This window comes from Leopardus geoffroyi, chromosome X, assembly GCF_018350155.1.
Source record: "Leopardus geoffroyi isolate Oge1 chromosome X, O.geoffroyi_Oge1_pat1.0, whole genome shotgun sequence".
Classification (NCBI taxonomy): Eukaryota; Metazoa; Chordata; class Mammalia; order Carnivora; family Felidae; genus Leopardus; species Leopardus geoffroyi.
The window spans coordinates 116,787,531-116,806,410 of record NC_059343.1 but is presented as its reverse complement, the minus strand read 5'-3'; positions in this window follow the sequence as shown (position 1 = coordinate 116,806,410).

Genomic DNA, 18,880 nt, shown 5'->3' with positions numbered 1-18,880 from the left:
GTAGCATGTTATTTAACCTCCATGTGTTTGCGTACTTTGCATATTTTCTCTTGTGACTGATTTCTAGTTTCACAGTGTTGTGGTCAGAAAAGATGCATGGCACGACTTCAATATTTTGAATTTGTTGAGACTTGTTTTGCAGGCTAACATGTGATTTATTCTGAATAATTTTCCATGTGCATTTGAAAAAAATATGTATTCTGCTATTTTAGGATGGAGTTTTCTGAATATATCTGTTAGATCCATCTGGTTCAATGTTTCATTGAAAGCCACTGTTTCCTTGCTAATTTTCTGTTTGGATAATCTATCCATTGATGTAAGTGGGGTATTAAAGTACCCTAATATTACTGCACTACTATCGATTACTTTCTTTCTGTTTGTTATTAGCTGCTTTATGTATTTGGGTACTCCCATGTTGGGTGCACAAATATTTACAATTGCTATATGTTCTTGTTGGATGTTCCCTTTATGATCACATAACATCCTTCTTTGTGTCCTCTTTTTTTTTTTACTTTTTTCAAATGTTTATTTATTTATTTTTGAGAGAGACAGAGCATGAGTGGGGGAGGGGCAGAGAGAGAGGGGGCAGAGGATCCAAAGCGGGCTCCACACTGACAGCAGAGAGCCCCATGTGGGGCTCAAATCCACAAGTCGTGAGATCATGATCTGAGCTGAAGTCAGTTAAGTGACTGAGCCACCCAGGTGCCCCTGTCTCTTCTTCCCGTCTTTGTTTTAAAGTTTATTTTGTCCTGTCAGTATTGCTACCCTCGTTTTCTTTTTACTTCCGTTTGCGTGATAAATGCTTTTCTGTCCTTTCGCTTGCAATCTGCATGTGAAATGACATGTGAAATGACAGCTTATAGGCAGCATATAGATGGGTCTTGCTTATTTATCCATTCTGTCACCCTATGTTTTTTGACTGGAGTGTTTAGTGCATTTATATTCCAAGTAATTATTGATAGGTATGTACTTACTGCCATTTTGTTCTTTGTTTTACGGTAGTTTTTGTCGTTCTTCTCTGTTCCTTTACTCTCTTGCTCTCTTCTCTCACACTTGGCTGGCTTTCTTAAATGATACACTTGGATTCCTTTCTGACAATTTTTGCATATCTATTATTGGTTTTTGATTTGTATTTACCACTAGGTGTATATACAGAATCTTATGCATACAGCTGTCTATATTAAGTTAATGGTTTCTTAAGTTTGAACCCATCCTGAAAGCACTAAATTTTTACTCATCTCCCCGCGCCCCATGTTTTTGGTATATGGTGTCCTACTTTACACCCTTTTATTCTGTGAATCTCTTGGCTGATTTTTACAGACAAACTTAATTTCACTCCTTTAGTGCTACTTTTCTCACCCTACTTATGGGCTTTCCTTTTACTCACAGAGTCCCCTTTAACGTTTCTTGTCAGGCTGCTTTAGTGGTGATGAACTCCTTTACTTGTGTTTGTCTGGGAAACTCTATCTTTCCTATTCTGAGGGATAACCTTGTTGGATAAGGTACTCGTGTTTGCAGGCTTTTTTTCTTCTTTCAGCACTTTGAATATATCCTGCTACTCCCTTCAGGCCTTCAAACTTTCTGCTGAAAAATCAGTTGCTAGCCTCGTGGGATTTCTCTTGTACATAACTGTTTTTGCTGTGTTTAAATTTCTCTCTTTGTCACTACTTTTTTCATTTTAATTATTATGTGTCTTGGCATGGACCTCCTTGGGTTAATTTCGCTGGGGACTCCCTGTGCATCCTGGATCTAGACTTCTGTTTCTTTCCCCAGATTTGCAGTTTTCAGCTATCGCTTCCTCAAACAAATTTTCTGCCCCCTTTTGTCTCTCTTCTTCTGGGACCCCTATAATGCAAGAGTCATTATGCTTGATGGTCTCACTGTGTTCCCTAAGTTTATTTTCATTTTCTTCCCCTCTCCTGTTTAGCTTGATTGCTTTCCATTACTTGGTCCTCCAGGTCACTGATCCATTCTTTTGCTTCCTCTAGTCTACCTTTGATTCCTTTTAGTGTATTTTTTATATCAGTTATTGAGTTCTTCGTATCTGATTTTTTTTATGTTTTCTATCTCTTTGTTGATGGTCTCATTGAGACCATCCGTTCTTCTCAAGTCTAGGGAGTATCTTTATGAGCATTACTTTAAATCCTCTATCAAGTATATTACTTATTTCTGTTTCGCTTAGGTTTCTTGCTGTGCTTTTGTCCTGTTCTTTCATTTGGGACATATTCCTCTGTCTCCTCATTTTGTCTAACTATCTGTGTCTGTTTCTATGTGTTAGTAATGTTAGCTATGCATCCTGCTCTTGAAAGTAGTGGCCTTACGAAGAATAGGTCTTGTGGCGCCCTGCAGTGCAATGTCCCCTGTTCACCAGAACCTGGCAATTCAAAAATGTCTTCTATGCGTGTTGCATGCGCCCTACTGTTGTGGCTGAGCCATGTTTGCCCTCGGCCCAGGTGTCTGCGATGGCTCTTTGCCTGTTGTGAACATGGTTTGGGCCCAGGGCTGTTAGTGGGCCAGTGTGTGGTCATCTAGGGCTTGAGTTGAGTCAGACCAGGTTTTTGACATAGCTGTCGTTTCACCAAACTGCAGGGGCGTCTCCCTGTATCGTCCGTCAAGAAATTTTCATTGGTGGGCAGGGTCTTCAGTCAGATTCGATGCCTGCCCCCAAGCCCACCGCTGGGGCGTATAGTCAGACTGGTGTGTGTAGTTATCTTCCCCTCTCCCCGGAGCAGAAGTCGCTTTGGAGTGGTGCCGACCCGTGTCAGGGCTGCTTGCACACTCTCAGGCTTATGGAAGCACTTTGGATGGGCTCCAGTCAAGGGCAATCAGAGGGGGCAGGTCCACAGAAGAACAGTGCCAGCAAGGTCTGTGCTAGTCCGCTGCAGAAAGAGGGCTGCAGCCGCCCAGAAATCTCTTGCGGAATCTGGCCAGGTGGGAGGGGGCAGAGCCACGGAAGCGTGCAGTGGTGGGGTGCACTGTAAGCAAGGCAGGTGGAGAGTGCGGGTGTCTGTATATCTAGGAGGGGGAGCAGAGGAGGGAGAGGAGGGAGATGGCACCCACTAGCTCTTTTGTTCTTGAAGAAGGCTCTGAAAGTTCCTTGACCTTCCAGCCCACACTCTGATATTATTAAGTATATCTCCTCCCCGTGCATCCCATGCATTTTTCAAACTGCTGCTTCTAAGCTGTATCTCGGCTGGGCTGTTTGCTGTGCTGTCGCTTTAAGGACAGGGATTCCTGTCCTTTCTTCTCACCCTCCCCGCTCTCTCAGAGCCAAGCCCACTGATTTTTAAATTCCAAGTGTTAAGCCCCACTGACTGTAAAAAAACTCCCAAAGCCAGGCCCTCTGGCCTTCAAACCACATTTTATGGGGATTCCTCTTCCCAGTGCTGGCCTCCCGTGCCTCAGGTGCCCAGTGTAGTTTCTCTCTTCTCCTCTCTCCACAGCCATGGTGTCCCTCCCTCCTGCAGACGCTCCCATGAGTCAGTTTGGCTCCCAACCATGTCTCTGCCTTTCCCACCCTCTTCTGTGTGGCCTCTTGTCTCCATTTAGCTGTGGAGAGTCTGTTCTGCTCGTCTGCAGGTCATTTTCTGGGTTACACGCACTGACGCGAGTGTCCTCTAGGTGTGTCAGGGGGATGCGGTGAGCCCAGTATCCTCCTACTCTCCCATCTTCCTTGGGATTCCCAGGTGCACTTCTTTGTGAAGAAGTGTGGGGACTGGGGCTCAGTTTCTACCCTCTCAGGGAAGGCAGCCAACCATACAGACCATGCCATCTCTGCCAACTCCCGCAAGTCAAGTATTCAGCCTCCAGACCCCGTGAGAACGTTTAAAAGTCGTTATTGAAGAAAATGTCAAGTACACATAAAAGTAGGGAGACTAGTGTAATGAAAACCACGTACTTATCACTCATTTTCAACTACTGTTAACTCAGAGCCAATTTTGTTTTGTCTATATTCTCCTGCATTCGTTTTCTATCGCCGCAGAGCGATTTGTTAGCATTCTTAGAGGCTCCAAGCTACCTTCATTTATTATCTCACAGAAGCTCTGAAGTCTAGTGCAGCTGGGTTCTCTGCTTATGGTCTTACCAAGCTGCAAAGTATTGCCTGGAGTTCGAGTCTCACGTGGGGCTTGGGGCCCTCTGCCAGGCTTACGTGATTGCTGGCGCATTTCAATTCCTTGTAGTTGTAGGACTGAAGTCCCTGTTTTCTTGCTGGCTGTCAGCCGGGGGCTTCTCTTATCTCCTACCGAGCGCTCTCAAATCTGTGGCACATGGTCCTCTGCGTAGGCAGTTTACAACATTGTTGTTTGCTTCTTCAAGGACAGCTGCTTCTTGTCCCTTTTCATGGCTAGCCTCATTATGTCAGGCCCAACTGGGCAATTCTCTCGTTTTATTAACTCAAAGTCAGCTTATTAGGTATCTTAATTAAATCTCAAGACGTTCTGATGCCATATAGCATCATGTAACCTTGGGAACAAATCTTATATTCACAGCTCGTACCCACACTCAAGGGGTGGATGTCATTCGTGGGGGCCATCTGAGAATTTCGTCCACTCTAATCACCCACGTTATTTGGAAGCAAATCTCTGACAGACTATCAATTAATAAATATTTGTGTGTATCTCCAAAATATAAAGACTGATTTTTAAACATAACCACTATGCCATTATCACACTTAAAAATTTTAATTCATTAATACCATCTGATATATAGTAAGGGTTCAAGTTTTTCCCTATTTTTATTATTTTTAAAATTTATTTGCTCATATCAGGATCTTAATGAGCTTTGAGTATTCAAGTTGGGCGATATGTTTCTTAAATTCTTTTAAATATACAGGCCCCCCCCCCCATCTTTTTTTCTTTGTAGTTTCTTTTTTTAACGTTTATTTATTATTGAGAGACAGAGCATGAACAGGGGAGGGGCAGAGAGAGAGGGAGACACAGAATCCGAAGCAGGCTCCGGGCTCTGAGCTGTCAGCACAGAGCCCCACGCGGGGCTCAAACTCACAAACCGCAAGATCATGACCTGAGCCGAAGTCAGACGCTTAACCCACTGAGCCACCTAGGCGCCCCTGTAGTTTATTTGTTGAAGAAACAGGGCCATTTTTCTTTTTTTTTAAGTTTATTTATTTATTTTGAGAGAGAGCGAGCATGCAGGAGGGGCAGAGAGAGAGGGAAAGTGAGAGAATCCTAAGCAGGCTCCGCACCGTCAGCACAGGGCCCGATGTGGGGCTCGAACTTACAAACCGCGAGCTCATGACCTGAACCAAAACCAAGAGTCCGACCCTTAACCTACTGAGCCACCCAGGTGCCCCAGGGCCATTTTTCATATAAATTTCTTAGAATAGATTTTTGTTTCTATTAAACTTTTTATTTTGAGATAATTGTAGATTCACATGAAATTTTAAGAAATAATACAAACATGTCATGTTTACATTTACCCAGTATCTCTAATAGTATCAACTTGCAAAACTATATTATGTAGTGAAGAGACAGAATATTTTCATCATCACAAGAATTCTTCATGTGCCTTTTAATAGCTATATCTACTTGCCTCCTGCCCCTAACCCTCCATCATCCCTATCAGTCATTAATCTGATCTCCATTTCTATACATTTGCCATTTCAGGAATGATATACAAATGGAATTACGCAGTATGCAACCATTTGATATTGGTTGTTTCACTCAGCAAAATTCTAGAAAGACCCATCCGAGTTGTTGCGTTTTTCAAGAGTTCATTCCTTTTTATTGCTGAGTGTTGTTTCATGGTATGTATAGACCACAGTTTGTTTAGCCAATCTCAGACATGTAGATTGTTTCCTGTTTGGGGCTCTTATGAATAAAGCTACTATCAGCTTTCATGTACAGTTTTCCATGGACATCAGTTTTCATTTCTCTGGGATAAATGCCCAGAAGTGCAATTTCTGGGTCATGTGGTAAGGGTATGTTTGGGTTTTTTTGGTTTTTTTTTTAAGAAGCTGTCAACCGTTTTCTAGAGTGCCTATACCATTCTACATTCCCATCAATTTATACATGACTGATAGTTGTGTAATGATGTCTTAGCATGGTTTAAATTGAATTTCCCTAATGGCTAGCACATCTTTTCATGTGCTTATTGGCCATCTGTATATACGTAGTAAAATGTTTTTCATTTTGCTTACCCACTTTCTAATTGGATGTTTGTTTTTTGCTGTTAAATTTTGAAGTATTTATATATTCTAGATATTGCTTCTTTATCAGATGTGTGGTTTGCAAATATTTTCTCCCAGTCGGTAGTTTGTCTTTTCATCTTCTTAACAGGGCCATTCACAGGGCAAAAGCTTTAATTTTGATGAAATTCAATTTATGCATTTTTCGTTTTATGCATCATGCTTCTGATGTCAAGGCCAAGAACTCTTTGTCAAGCCCCAGACCCCAAAGATCTATTTATTTTCTAATAGTTTTATAGTTTTTCATCTTACATTTGTGTTCATATTCTGTTTCGAGTTAATTTTTGTAAAAGTTGTGATATTTAGGTCAAGGTTCCTTTTTTTGCCTCTGGATGTCCAAAGATTTCAGGACTATTTGCTGAAAAGGCTCTTAAATTGCTTTTGTACCTTTGTCAAAAATCACCTTGGCATACTTATATGAGTTTACTTTTGAATAGTATATTCTATTCCATTGATCTATGTGTCTATCCCTTCAACAATATCATAGAATGTTTATTACTGTAGCTATAAAACAATTCTGGAAAATGGGGTTGACTGATTCTAACTAGTTTATTTTTTTCTATAATTGTTTTAGTCATTTTACTTCCTTTGCCAATCCATATAAACTTGACAATAATTTTGTCTATATCTATACAAAAATTCTTGTAGGGATTTTTATGGTAATTATATTAAACATGTATATCAATTTGGGGGAGAATTGGCATCTTGACTATGTTGAGTCTTCTGGTCAATAAATATGGTATGCCTCTATTTAGATCTTTGGGGTCACCTCAGCTTTTTAAACCTGTAGGATCATGTCTTTTACCAAATTTGAAAAGTTTGTAGTAATTACTTCTTTGCATATTTTTTCAGCCCCTACTTTCTCTTATCTGAGTTTCCAATGACTTGGATTTAGATTGTTTGTTATATTTCCACAAGTCATTTAGTCTATGTTTTTCAGTCTATTTTTCCTTTGTTGTTCAGATTGGATAATTTCTCCTGTTCCTTCTTTGTTCAAATTTGTCCTTTTAGTTCATGGATTGTTTCCTCTGTCTCCTCCATTTTGCTGTTAGCCTATTCACTGGATTTTTATTTTAGCTTTTGCATTTTCTCACTTATAAAATTTCTGTTTGTTTTCTTTTTTACATCATTTATTTCTTTGCTGAAACTACGTTTCTGTTCTGAGGCTATTTTTAATTTGTTTTAACTATGTTCATAATATCTTATTGAAAATGTTATGACGGCTGTTTTGTTTTTTTCAGTTAAATCCAAGTTAGTTAACATATAGTGTAATAATAATTTCAGGAACAAAATTTAGTGATTCTCACATATACTACCCAGTGCACATCCCAACAAGTGTCCTCCTTAATGCCCCTCACTCCTCTAGCCCTTCCCCCAACCCAACACTCTGCCAGCAAGCCTCAGTTTGTTCTCTGTATTTAACAGTCTCTTATGGTTTGTTTCCCTCTCTGTTTTTATGTTAGTTTTGTTTCCCTTCCTCTATGTTCATCTGTTTTGTTTCTTAAATTCCACATTATACATTTGTCTTTCTCTGACCGACTCATTTCGCTTAGCGTATTACACTCTAAAATGGTAAGATTTCATTCTTGTTGATCACCAAGTAATAGTCCATTGTATATATATGCCACGTCTTCTGTGTCCATTCATCGGTCGATGAACATTGGGGCTTTTTGCATACTTTGGCTATTGCTGATAGTGTTGCTATCGGGGTGCACGTGCCCCTTCCAATCAGCACTCCTGTTATGATGGCTGCTTGAAATTCCTCGCTGGGTAATTCTGATACTTTTATCACCTTGTCGTTGGCCTCCAGTCATTGCCATTCTCATTCAGTTTGAGATCTTCATAGTTCTTGGTATGATGATTTTCAGTTGACATCTGGGCATTTTGTGTGTTGTGTTATGTTATGAGACTCTGAATCTTGTTTAGACCTTTATTTTAGCTGGCTTTCTCTGACACTGGTTCGGCAGGGTAAGAGGGAATGTCATCATTTTCTTGCTGACAGGTGGCGGTAGAAGTCTCGATTCCTACTTTGGCTTCTATTCATATTCTGTTCATAGCCTCAGATCCTCTCCACTGGACGGGGTAGAATTCCAGGCACCCAAGTGGTCTCCACTGTCACTGCTGATGCCCAAGGGTGATGATGGTCCCCAGTATCCATTTGGCCTTCTCTGATGCCACTCTGGCAAGGTGGTTGGAGTGCCTCATTACAACCCGGTGAAGGTGGAAGTCTGTGTTCCCACTCGGCCTTGACTGGTGTATGTGGGATGGGGCTGCAATTGTTTCTGTGGAGTAGAGTGGTTATTGTCTAAAATATTTCTGTCTTGCTAGGTTGCTCCTTTCCTGGTCTTTTAGCTAGAGAGAGTAGGCTTTTGCTGGGACTTATTTTTTTTTCCTTTGGTCCATATCCATTGGCATTTCCTGATTGCTGGCTTCTTCAGCTCCAGGTCTGGGATATATGACACAAGACAACAAGAAACTAAGGGAACTCATCATTTTTCCATTCCTCCAATCGCTAGTCCCCAAGCCAGTCTGGCTTTCCAACTTTCGGTGTCTTTTTACATTTGTTTTAAATACAATATCTAGGATTTTTAGTTGTTCTTGGCAGGAGTAAGAGGTAAAATACACTTACTCCATGTTCTCAAAAGCAAAAGTCTCCAGACTGAATTCTGATGATTGTATCTACAAGGTCCGTCTATTTTCCCTCTGCCTTTCAGATCAGTAAATTCTATTGATCTCTTCAAGTTCAATGATGCTATCCTCTGTCATCTCCACTCTACTACGGAGCCCATCCAGCAAGATTTTTGTACCAGTTTTATATTTTTCAGTTCTAGATCTCCTACCTGCTGCTCTTTTCATAACTTCTATTTCTTTCCTGAAGTCTAGTTTTCTTTTGTGTATGGAGAATTTGTAGTTGCCTGTTGAACCAGTTTTATGAAGCCTTATTTAAAATCCTTGTCAGATATTCCGGCACTCTTTTCACCTTAGTGTTGACATCTCCCAATTGTCTTTTCTCACTCAAATGGTGATTTCCTTGGTTCTTAGTGTGAAAAGGTGTCTTTCAACTGTGCCCTGCACATTTTGGACCTTATATTATGAACTCCTGATCCTGTTTCTTTTTCTTGTAAGCAAGCAATTCCCCTGTTGAGATGCCCAACCAGGGCCTGTGGGTGTCCATGGTCAGCTTCCCTCTGGTCTCCACCCACAACTCCCCAGCAAAAGTGGGGTGCTGACACACACAGCCTTACTCCAGACAGAGTGGAAGTTCAGCTCCCTCTTTCACTGAGCTGACACCTTCCTGGCAAACGTGAAAAACTAATAAACACTTCACACCGGCTTACTTTTTTCCCCAAATTGTTTTCGTTATTCTATTTCCTGATCGTTGTTTGTCTTTTGAGTAGGATAAGGTAGATTCTCAGCTCACCACTGGCCCCAGTGATACCAGGGAAGTGGAGGAGAGAGAGGAGGTAGAGCCCTGAATAGCCCTGCTTGAGACCGCCTGGCTCAGCATCATGCAGAGGGAAGGGGGTCGGTACCCAGCCCATCTTGTCCATGTTACCTTTGAAGGGGAATCTGAGCACCTCCTACTCTGCCACGTGGGAGACGGAAGGTCAGCTCTCAGCTCCAAAGTCTTCATGACCCAAAATGAGGCAAAGATGTCTTAAACGTGACACAAAAAAACACATGGCTTATAAAAGAAAAAAAAAATGATAAATTGGCATCTTCAAAATTAAAATTTTTTTCTCTGAGGCGCTCACTTGTTAGGAGAATAAAAATCAAGCTACAGTCTGGAAGAAGATGTTTTCAAATGAATGTCTAATAAAGGACTTGCATCAAGACTCAGCAGAGGTCTCAAAACTCAAAACTTAGAAAATAACCCAATTTTAAAAATGGGCAAAAAGCATCAGCTGACACTTCACCAAACTGGTCGTATGAATGGCAAATGAATAAGTGAAAAATTGTTATACATCATTAGCCGTTAGAGAAATGCATTTTAAAACCACAATTTTAGGGGCACCTGGGTGGCTCAGTCGGTTAAGCGGCCGACTTCAGCTCAGGTCATGATCTCACGGACCGTGAGTTCGAGCCCCGCGTCGGGCTCTGGGCTGATGGCTCAGAGCCTGGAGCCTGCTTCCGATTCTGTGTCTCCCTCTCTCTCTGCCCCTCCCCCGTTCATGCTCTGTCTCTCTCTGTCTCAAAAATAAATAAACGTTAAAAAAAAAAATTTTAAAACCACAATTTTATACCATGATACACCTTTGAAAATGACTAAAAATTTAAATATGTATATGTACATTAGTAAGTGCTATAGTGTTATCAAGTAGGATAACTCTCGTACATTACTGGTGAAAATGTGGAATGGTACAGCCATTGTGGAAAATGATTCGGCAATTTCCTGTAAACTCACATTTACCATGTGATTCAGTAATCCCATTCTTGGGAGAAAGGAAAACTTATGTTCAAACAAAGGCTATACACAAATGTTTATAATAGCTCTATTCGTGTTTTCCAAAGCCTGAAAACAACCCAGAAATATCCTTCTACAGATGAATGGATAAAGAAACTATGGTGCATCCACACAATGGAATACTACCCGGCAATAAAAAAGAATAAACCATTGACACCCAAAACCAATTGAATGATTCTCAAAGGCATCTTGCTGAGTGGAAAAAGCCAGCATCAACAAGTTACATACTTTATTACTCCATTGTTTTTAGAAAATATGAATCTGCATTTTAAAAAAAGAAAAAAGAAAAATATTAAAAGTTTATTCTGGTGAAAACAATAAAGTGCAAATATTTTACAACTGAATATCTATAGAAACACTTCAAATCAAAATCAGTTGGTGGAACTCAGGGATTGATGAGTTTCAGAAAGAGGGCCACGGGCCAAAATACAGAGAAAGAACAATGCGTACAGGAGGAAAGAGCATGTGTGGTTCTTCTAAAATGGAAAAGAAAAGAACAAAGAACGAATAATACAGTGGTGAGAATATTTCTGAGGCAGAAAAATAATACATGAATGTGAAAGAAAGCATTAATAACTTGGTTAGGACAATGTGTAAATGAAATCGTTAAAATGGAAGAATGGTAAATGCAGGTAACACATATATGAGATACAGCTAACAACCAAGCAAATAACTTTTACAATAGAGAAATATTAACAAAACTATGAATCATAGTTCTTTTTACATTGAATTTACTTTGTGAAAGGTAGTCCTGTGTTAGCTTAAATAACTACGTGTTGAATAATAGTCTGAAGGAATATAGTGATTATCATTATGTAAATCTTATGAAAATCAAGGAATGTTTAAATAAAAGTACATTTTCAGGCATGACTCTGAGTTAATGGCAGTTATGACTGAACAATAGATGTTCAAATACCACAATTTGTTTATTATAATCATTGACAAGATAAATGTAAACAACATTCATAATAATTAATATGATTGTTATAATTCCTCCTACCAATATTGCCTATATGCAGTGCTTCATATCAATATTGAATCCAATCATGTCATGGAGAATACGGTTTATATATAAATATAATTTTCCTTTCTAAAATATAAGTTAACACTTTTACTGGAGGGAAAGGCTTAAAACACAAGACAGATTATTACCTGTGTTATACTTGAAAGTGTGAGGCAAATTGGATGACTCACATTGTATACTCATTGGAATTCAGTTTTTTTCTTTCTAGTTATGCAAGTGGTAAATGTGCCAGAGGCTCAACAGAGTCCAGCAAGAATATGATCAATATTGAAAAAAAAAACATGTAGAGGATATGTGTTAATTTCTGGTAGTCTATATCACATTTTAAAGTGTTTATACTTTATAATTATGAAGGTAATTTTTATGTGTTCAGAAGTGTTGGAAAATATTGAAACCACCAATAAGAAAATAAAGATATCACTTATAATTTCACTAGCAAGAAGAAAGCATTGTTGCTATTTCCTGTGGATTCTCCCCGTTGTTTGTAAGTATGTCTATATGAACAGTCTTTCAACCTTGGTTTTAATTTAAGTATGTTTGAATTATTAGGATATTCATCAGGTATTTTAGGTTTGTATTACACGACTCCTCCTTCCTCCCACAATTGATTAATAGGGACCAAATTGATACTCTTATCTGAAACAGCTAAAAAGTGACAAAAATAGACAAAACCATGATTTTCAATTTATCGGACATCACGCAACAAAGGACCACGATCTCAGAGATGAAAATAATGAAACGAGCCTGACAATCGTTGCAGCTTAGTGCCTGGAGAGGGACTGCAGGTCACAGTGCAAAGAGGGGAGCCTGGCAGTCACCTCGAATTGATTGAGATGGAGCTGGGCAGCCAAAGAGTCCAAGGAGTCCAGAATTTGAAGGACAGAATACCAGAGAAGAGAGAGCTGCACAGAGAGAAAGCTCCAGAGCTCACACAGGGCTAGGAATTGTTCTTGTTCCCATCAGAGTGGAGAAACTAATAATCGAGCCTTGATCAGAATAGTCAAAGGATTTGGGGTGCCTGGGTGGCTCAGCTGGTTGAACATCCAACTCTTAATTTTGGCTCAGGTCATGATCCCAGGGTCATGGAATGGAGCTCCACACTCAGTGCAGAACCCGCTTGAGATTCTCTCTCTCTCTCTCTCTCTCTCTCTCCTTTTGCCCCTCTCCCTTGCTCACACTCTCTCTAAAATAAAATAAAATCTTTGGGGGGGTGCAAGTGAGTAAGGGGCAGAGAGAGAGAGAGGATCTCAGGAGGGGCAAGGGGGGCGAGAGCAAAAGAGAGAGAGAAGTGAGGCACAACCGAAGTAGGGCCCGTGTTTTACCCAAAACAGGGTTCATGTTCATCTGAAGTGGGGCTCAAGTTCACCTGAAATGGGTTGATCAAGCTCACCCAATGTGGGACTCGAGCTCATGAACTGTGAGATCGTGACCTGAGCCGAAGTCAGATGCTTGATGACTGAGTCACCCCTAAAATAAAAAAAAAAAATTTAAAAAAAAAGGTATTCAAAGGATTTTGCCTTAGGAATCAGGGAATTTTTTTTTTTTTTGAGAGAAAGAATGCACGTGTGTGCACACACGCACACAAGATTGGGGGAGGGGCAGATGGAGAGAGAGAATATTAAGCAGGCTCCACACCCAGTGCAGAGCTCGACATGGGGCTTGATCTCACAACTGAGATCATGACCCGAGTCGAAACCTTAGAATCAGACATTTAACTGACTGAGCCACCCAGGCGCCCCAGAAATGAGGCGATATTAACCATAGATTACACATTAGTCTGATCTTTCCCAGCTGAGTTTAAAAACTAGACCTGTGCTGTGGGTTGAATTGTGTCCCCTAAAAGGATAGGTGCAAATACTAACCATGATATGTGCGGATGTGACCTCATTTGGAAATAGAGTCTTTGTGGGTATAATTAATTGAATCAAAGTCCTAAAAATAGATAGTGGTGACGATTGTGCTTTAAGTGCCACTGAATTGTACACTGTAAACATTTTTTTTAAATTTATGTATTCTGAGCGAGAGAGGGTGGGGAGGGTCCGAGAGAGAGGGGGAGAGAGAGAATCCCAAGCAGGCTCCTCACTGACAGTGCAAGGGGACTGTGGGCCGTGTTGGGGGAGCTCAGGCAACAGGTGAAAGTAAAATCAGTACAAGTCCGTGCTCTTGTTGAGGGAGCTGGAACTTGAACTGAAAATACTTTTGAAAGAAGGAAGCATGGGTGCAAAATCAGAGAAGATCTCTCATGTTATTTGGCGCTGAGAAGCTACCAGGAAAAGGCACTGGCAGGAGCCTCTTTGCAAAAGAGAGTCCGAAGCAAGGCTAGGAAGGAAGAGAGAGGGATTGGCGTCAGCAGGAAGAGCCTGTGAAAAATCCTAGCAGAATTCTAAGGGGGGGGATAGTGGGTTACAGGGATGGCAACCAATCCCATGCTGAGAATCGAGACTGATGAGTGTGTAAGACAGCGTGTGCCCGACGTGTCTGGTCAGGGGTGGGGCCGTGACAAGCTGGGGTGGGAAGGTATGGGGACACGGAGGCTGGGGCCTCACAAGTTGCTGGCAAGGCTGGAAAACCAGGCAGCAAAACTGGGTTTCAGTGCGCTGGGCAGGATGCAGTCCACGCAGATACGTGCCTGAGCAGGGACGTGACAGTCCATGGTCGAGGAAGAGTCTTCTAGCACAGGGCTTTCCCAGCAGTGCTCAGAGGGAATCCAGAGTTCTGTGGTTGGGTGACAGGGCCACGGTCCCCAAGGAAGAAGGAAAGGTACTGAGCCGGCAAGACTCTGGGATTATAGTCCTCGTCTCAGCCAGACTGTTCTGCCTTCCTCATTGTGGTGTTGAGACTTAAAATTAAGGCCTATGATTAAGGCTCAATAGTTTTTAAATTTCTTTCTTTCTTTATTTTGAGAGAGAGAGAGAGAGAGGGAAAGAGAGCGAGCAGGGGAGGGGCAGAGAGAGAGAGGGTGAGAGAATGTCAAGTAGGCTCCACGCTCAGCTCGGAGCCCATCGAAGGTCTCGATCCCGCAAACCATGAGATCATGACCTGAGCCGAAATCAAGAGTCAGAGGCTTAACCGACCGAGCCACCCAGGCGCCCCCAAGGCTCAGTATCATGTGCTGCCTTGACATCTGGGAAATTGAGAAGGCCTTGAAAATCTGATTCCCTGTCCTCCTCTCCACTCTGCTCTTGCAGAGAAGGTCTCCTGGCCAAACAATCCTCCTTCCAAAGAGAACCAGGCCAAGTTCTTACTCATCTTTGGGTTTCAGTTCCTGCCAGCCCGCAAAACGATTCAGGCAAGGCTGTCACATCCTGCTGTGGGAGCCAGGGGTCATCCCACTGTCCTGATTCTACAAAGTCCATCTACCTCCCCCCTTCTGGACTGTTCACTCTCTTCCCGAGTGCACCCCCCATGTGGCCCTGCATGGCATGCTGTGTCCCCCTCCCCTGAGATGTAAGTACATGACCCGTCAGTCTCATCATACCGTCAGAGGTCGTGGGCTCAACCAGCCCCAAGACCTAAGGCAGGAGTCCCTCCCTCACCAGCAGGGTGAATAGGAGATGATTGCAACCCTTGCATCTGTGGATTGGACTTCTGTAGAAGGCTTCAGTTGAAATGAGAAGTCTCATGTCTAAAATTTTGATGACCACTGTCCGCCAGTTAGATATAGAATGGATCTAGGAGAAATGGCCTCCAGGTACCCTGACCCAAGTTCAACGTCCAGTCCCTTGCTTGGTTCGCCATGACCAACTGTAGTTACTGTAGAGCTGACAGCTCCCTAAAACCGACACACTTGATTAGAAGAGGGGGTACTGGAGTGTGTGAGCTTAGATTCGCACAAACAGTGCCAAGAGCAGAGTCTGAGAAGTGACCTGAAACAGCAGATGTGTGACTGAAAACTCTTATCACTGTATATGTAAATCAGCCACAAATAGACGGGGATATCTATGTATACGCATGTGTGTATATTACATATATGTGTGTATGTGTATGTCATATACAAAAGTATATGTAAGTATATACACGAGTACATATAGCTGTACGTATTTTTAGAAGTACTCACCCAGAGATATACCAGAAAAGGTTCTCCTGTTTCCTTATACTTGGCGAGTACTTTTTCCCTTTAGAGTCTTTCCTGGATTTATTAAACTTTGATTTTAGCTGCAACCACGTGACCCTAGTGATGTGGCCTGATCAGGTCTCTAGCCCAAGTCCCTCTCTTTGTAGTACAACCCAGGTTTCCTACTGCCCTCTGGACAGCTTCACCTGGACGGCCCACTCAACCTTGCCATCAACATGGCTCACTCGTACCCTCTCTGTCACACCCCTCCTCGTTGCTACCCCTAACTCCAATCCCCACAAACTTTCCCCTTCTATCCTTGATCTCAGGTAGGACAAACAGCTTTTGCCTAGTCAGCAACCTTCAGAACTCAGAAGTATTAGACACTCCCCACCCCCTTTCACAGAATCTCCTTAAAATCCGTCTCTTGACCTTCTCCCGCCCGCAGCCCGAATCAAGTGCCTTGTCACTTTCTTTTGCTCTGTTTACTTGGGGTTTTTAACTCATTACGTGCTCAGTAAATATTTGCCGAATCACTAAATGAGATCACGAATGAATCGATCAAAATGCAAGAGGGTCACATTCGATGATTCAAAATGTGGAGCGTGTCCCCTGCCTGGGCCTCCCGACTGCATGGAAGAGACCCAAAGTGCTACAGCTGTTCACATAACTTTAGAATTCCCCTGGGAAACTCTTGCCAGGAGTGTCACTTAGGACATCTCCTCCCTACATACAAACATCATCTTAGAGGTGGAGGAACTCTCAACGGGTAGTACACGATGCTTCCTGCACAGGACCCCACAAACCCCCTCACCCCCCAGTGATCTCCATGGGTTTCCATCCACATCATGCAAATGTCTGCACCCTTGGGCCAATCCTCTATCTGGTGGCAACGGAGACCAACAGTCCTAGCCATGGGACACCTGCCCTCTAATGTGCCAACAGCTCAGAATCTGTGGGAGGCAGCCTGAGCCAGGGACAACACGGGGACCCGTTTCAAGGTATGTCCACACCCAGCCCTTTACCTGCAGAGTCACTGAGGTGATTAGTCCCAGGGCACAGTCTCTCCACTTCCCACCTCCTTGCAGCCGCACACTCCCTTCCCCTGCTCATTAGTATTTCTGGTCTGTCTCAACTGTCACACGTCGGTCACCACCCCTGCGCACCCACATAGCCCCAGCCTCCACAGAGGGGTCCACCGTGCACAGGGGAAACACATCCTGGTGTCCAGCCGGCACCAAGGCAGCTCTCAGCCCTGGGACACCGGCAAGGGTGCATTGGACCTCTAGAGTACCCAAGAGTGCTGCTCACCCAAAGGACGCAGGGAGCAGCTGTGCTCTTCCTGACAGGACTTAGGGTGGCCCTAAGGTAGGAGCTGGTGCCTGGCATGCTGCGGGGCCACTCCTCCAGTTGACTTATTTACTCAGACCTCACTGAGATGTCCAGCCAGTGAGGACGATTCTGAGATCTCCCAAGCTGATTCAAGTGAATTGTCCAGTACCACCCACCCAGGTTCCCCACCATCTCTCCTTCTGGACGCTTCTCCCTATGTTGAACTCCGCACTCAGAGCCCCGACTTCCAGCCTGCCAGAGGCCCCCTGCACTCGGTTTTGCATACGGTCTCTCGTGTGGACTCTGACCCTTGCTCTCCCCACGATGCTTTCAGTTCCCCTCACTAAGGGTGTCCTGTCTGGTCCCCTCCCCCAGCTTCTGGTCATTCTGGCCGAATCCTTGCTTTTCAAAGTAAAAGAAAAATGTCCTGCTGACCTTTCAGGGTTCTAATCATGCCCAGAGGAATCTCTTTGCTCAGGACATCACTGCATAAATCCAGCTTTACATGGATGAGAGATTAATTTTCTGCCTACCTAACCTAATGAGAAAAGGGGAGACGCAAATTAAAATAACAATTGACACAATAGTTTTCACTCATAATTTTGATAAAAATTGAAAAGATTGGTAAAATGTTTGTGAGCGTATAGGATATTCACATATAGTAATTTGTGAGAAAACATGGTGGAACCCGATTTGGGCAATATTTATTAAAAGTTTTAACTATTCATAACCTTTGCATGTTAACCCAACTTCAGTGGTTTGTCTCTTTTATTAGAAAGCAAATTCATTTTCCCAAGAATTCATGTTTAGAAAGATGTTGATTTCAGTTCTGTTAACCATAGCAGCCAATGGAAAACAACTGTGTGTCCATCAGGACGAAAAGTGTTTAATTATTTATGGCACATACATACTTTAGAATTCTAGGGAGTAAGCACTACCATGGAAAGATCTTTCATTCACTATATGAAGTGGCAAAGGTAACTGGAAGGTTAATATACACATCGCTACCCAGTATGTTAAAAGGAAAACAACGTTATATATACATGAAAAGCCCAGAATAAGCTTGAAAATAATGCACACCAGATTGGTAATTGTGGTTCACTCTGAGAAGAGGGCTGAATTTTGGAGGAACTTCGTAGAAGGGAGAATTGTGATTGATTTGGATTTTTGGAGTTTTGTTTACAAGAACGTATGAACGACTACCTTTGTAAGTAAAATACTTTCAAAAGCCTAAGGCCAGAAATAGGAGGTGTGTATTAATCAGTTAAAATAACTGTAAGCTGGGGCGCCTGGGGGGCTCAGTCGGTTGAGCGTCCGACTTCAACTCAGGTCACGATCTCACGGTCCGTGGGTTCGAGCCCCGCGTCGGGCTCTGGGCTGATGGCTCGGAGCCTGGAGCCTGCTTCGGATTCTGTGTCTCCCTCTCTCTCTGCCCCTCCCCCATTCATGTTCCGTCTCTCTCTGTCTCAAAAATAAATAAACGTTAAAAAAAATTAAAAAAAAAAACCCTGCAAGCTGTTGCAATCGACACAACCTGAAATATGATCGGCTTAACACGTCATTCACATAAATTCTGATGTGGGTTGGCAGGTACTTTTCTCAGGTAACTCAGGGATCCAGACTGCTTCCATCTTGGGGCTCTACATCTCAACATAGGGTCCCCATGTTTGCTGCAAACGACAGGTGGGCCACCCAGGAAGGAGAGAGAGACAAGGTGTGGATGAGCACTTCTGATGTCTCCCAGAAGCTGACCCCCAGGAGGTGCTTAAGGAAAAGGAATTTGCTATGACATCAACCCTC